Below are 3955 nucleotides of genomic sequence, written 5' to 3' on the forward strand. Positions count from 1 at the left end.
TCTGATATATTCCCTGGAAATTTAGGATACTACTATACTTAAGCATTACGTTTGTTCTCCTTATATATGATGGTATGATTTGAAAGCAACCTTCATCTCTTAATTTTCTTCCGTTTAAATCCAATTTCTTTTCCTCCTCTGCTGCCAATATTAATCTTAATAAGATATAGAAATTGTAGAAAGCTATTTATGACAAGAAATTCAGGAAATAAACTTTAATACGTCACCGACGATTCTCTGAAATTATTTAATGAAAGAACTTCATTCGTATATGGCTATATTTCAGGCTGAAAGTAGAGTTAATTAATTAAACTGCAATAAAAAGTCCTGGATTTGGTAATTAGCTACAGGAATTGTTGTTCAACCTCTGAACCTTATGAAAATTAAATACGATATCATTATCATCAATGCAAGTGTTATGTCAGTGACTCCCTATATTTGAAGTTTCGTTTTTTTCAGGTTTACCCTTTACTACTCATTTTAATGCATTTCGAATAGTACAGTCTGTACTTCAATACGACTACAATTATTCATGTCTCTCCTTTTTACTAAATGCAGTAAGATTCCGCTTTGGAGGTAACCGGTTACATATACTATACCAATGAGATACACCGTGAATAATACGCTATATTTAATTTTCATGTAAGTCATTATTAATTTATTTTTATTTATTTATTTATTCATTATAAATTTCTCCAAAGAAAGCAAAACGTGTTTTTATCACACTTGTGGTTGTTTAATATGAGTATATTATGAGACCTGGGCGGGATTATTCTCTCCAATGATACTAAAACCGTCAGTTTATTATATTTTCCTTCTTTGTCATTTTATTTGGCGGTATCTTGGTTGTGTAGCATAATCATCCTGACCTCCATTTTAAAATTTAATTTCATGAATATGATTAGCTTCTGCGTCTCATATCGCCAATCTCGGTGTATTAATCTACGATTACTCACTTATTTTGGGATACATTTCTTTAGTATATTTGAACCTCATGTCTGATCTTGCAGATAGCCCATGCTTTTAGTTTAAGAGGTCCCACTTTAATTTTAGTTGAAAGGACAGAGAATATATTCAATTGTTCAATATTACACTTTGAATAGAACAGTCTCGCTGATAACAGTGAACTGAATACAGTTCAATTAATCAACATTTCTCTTACTTCCAGCATTTTTATTTTCGGATATTTCGTTTTACCTGTTGACTTTTTATTTGTATTCATTTCCTGATATTTTTATTATATGTGCTTTATTTTCGTTAGACTGGTTTTCAGTACCTTAATTAAGTGTGTATTATTTCTTTGTTTATGTGTTCTTCGTAATTCTTTTCTTAACTTGCTTTGACGTGGTTTCAGTTGTTCATTATTAACTTGAAAGTGCTTTCTGCCTTTGTGTTTTTGATTCTTGACTTGAATGAGTTATCGGCAACCGGGCAACGCGGAACAAAAGCATCAGTCCAATCTAGCCGCAGAATGAGCTTACGAGGACAGGGCCAACGGGGGAAGAGGTTCCGACTAAGTGATTGATAATCCAGTAGATAACACAAACTCAAAGTATAATAATAATAACGCACAAATTCAATAAATATCTTTATTGCAAAATTTACAAAAAATATTTTTTTCTGTTGACGAAAGTCCCGTAGCTCAAAAAATGATGAAATATTGTTGAATTTAGTAGCGACGTAAATTGTTTTAGTAGTTCTATGGCCAATAAATATCTTTCAAATTTACGATCAATTTTTCCAAATATAAGCAAGTCTGAATCTGACAAAACTGATCCTACTGGGGATCTCTGTAATTTAAGTAAGACTCAAATTCTATAAACTTCTGTAACAATATTAAATTTCAAAGATTAAATCCTTCGTAACAAGAATTCGGGTTATCACAATTTATTCGAAGGTTCATAAATTGCAAAGTCAAACCAAGACTCGTAATCTTGAAATAAATAACCACAAATTCTTATTTTGATATTTCATATAGACACATTAGATCTCATTCAAGATGTCTGCAAAAGAACGTGTTTATATGGCTAATAGAGCTGTAGTTTTTACAAATTTAAGTACAATGTTTGTTATCCTACTATGACAATATACTCATTTGAATAATATGCCAAAGATTTCGGAAGGGAAGATCAAGATATAAGAAAACAACATATATATATGTTCAAGTTGTTCACACTTTAAAATTAAAAATACGCATTTCTGAAACTTAATTAATAAATATACAATAGTTACTAGATTTTCCATTTCTCCCAAATACTAAGAAAGTAAAAGCTAGTATATAAAAAGCATGAATAAAAATTATAGGTGAGGTTGAAATAAAGACGAAGAACACAAGTCATTTGAAATCTACATTAAATGTAAGTGTAAGATTAAAAGCTTTTTTAAAGTTAATGGATTTCTGCGTATTTATGGGTAACACTAATCAGATATTCTGTGAATACGCATGATTTATGTTCTCTCTTATTTCTTTATGGTTCTATTTTAAGGTTCGCAGAAACGATGGTCTTATTCGGCTGATGCGAATGAAAGGTCTACTTTGAAATCTACTGGAAAAGTTATCTCAGCAATACAACACATTCCTCTACGGTCACATGTTTAACGTCACAGACACCTCCAGTGAAAATTCTGGTATGCCCAGAAAGTCAGAAGGTAGTGTGATATTCAACAGGGCTGTTAGAACGAGCAAAATGAAGAACTTAAAATTGAGGCGTTCAGAAGCCAAACCGATTAACTCCATTTGTTTTAGTTGTAGAATTTTTTTTACCGCACAAACGTTCTGATCACTCTCATTTAAACACATTGTATCTAAGGTACTAAAATGCAAAGTACTGAAAAATCTCGTTTGATGGAGTTAATCGGTTTGACATCTGAACGGCTCAGTTGTAAGTAATTAATTTCTTTAGAACTTCAAAATGGGAATTTCAATGAAACACTCTTCAAGAAAAAAATAACAGTGAGTTTGCATATATGAAAGCACCAATCGCCGGCGTTGATTTGCAAAATTTACTTCCTGTGATACAATATTGCAAAATAATCCCCGTGTGCTTGGATGAAGATCATATTTCGATGCGACCCTCAGAAATCAAGGGACCCGAAGATCAAAGAATCGAATGCTTGGAAAAGTGCTAGTGAGAAAAAGCCATAGAAGATGAGTTAGGCATACATCATACGACTTTCGTTCAGGTGGTAATTGCAATCGCTAAGGTGGAAACGTTAGACTCGTGGATCTTAAGTGAGTTGACACCTGCCCACAGAATCGCATTCTGAAATTGTGCAGATTTTCGACTGCAAGGAATATGTTATGACGAGCGCCAACCGAAAACAGTCAGAAGCTGGTTGAATAGTAATCAATTTCCAAGACGTTCTCCATAACCACTTCTTTACCCACAGAAGTTGTTCTTGCTAGTGAGGTGATGTATGGTGAGAGAGACTCATCCCATCTTTTTCAAGTGAAGCAAAACCATACCTCCTCGCCTCGAAGAATCGCTTTGTGTTAAAACCACAAATTTTCAGGAGAGGCAAAAAGCATTTCGAGCTATTAAAATTTTGCTAAATACACATGAACATTTGAAAAATATAATTAAATTGGTTCTGCGTATATTATGCACTGGACATTGTTGTAGCTTGCTTCAACAGCATTATATTACTATTTTTATGTTTACGCAGTACCTTTTGCGCCTTTATAAGCACATAGGGGATCTGCATACATTAATCAATGCGTATGTGATGAGAACCACAAGGGTTTAATTTTAATCTATAATGTTTCACTGTTGTGGCGAAATAATTTAATATTAACATGTGACATTATAAGGGAGCCTGCCTGACAGCTTTCTGGTTTGTTTGCAAGACATAACTCATTTTCCACAAAATTTCACATAGCGGTTCTTCGAGGCGGAGCGACGATATAAAGATTGTTATGGTGCTCTACTAGGGTGCAGCGTTTTACCACTTTTAC

The sequence above is a fragment of the Thermobia domestica genome, chromosome 5, assembly GCF_964235325.1.
Source record: "Thermobia domestica chromosome 5, izTheDome1.hap1.1, whole genome shotgun sequence".
Taxonomy (NCBI): Eukaryota; Metazoa; Arthropoda; class Insecta; order Zygentoma; family Lepismatidae; genus Thermobia; species Thermobia domestica.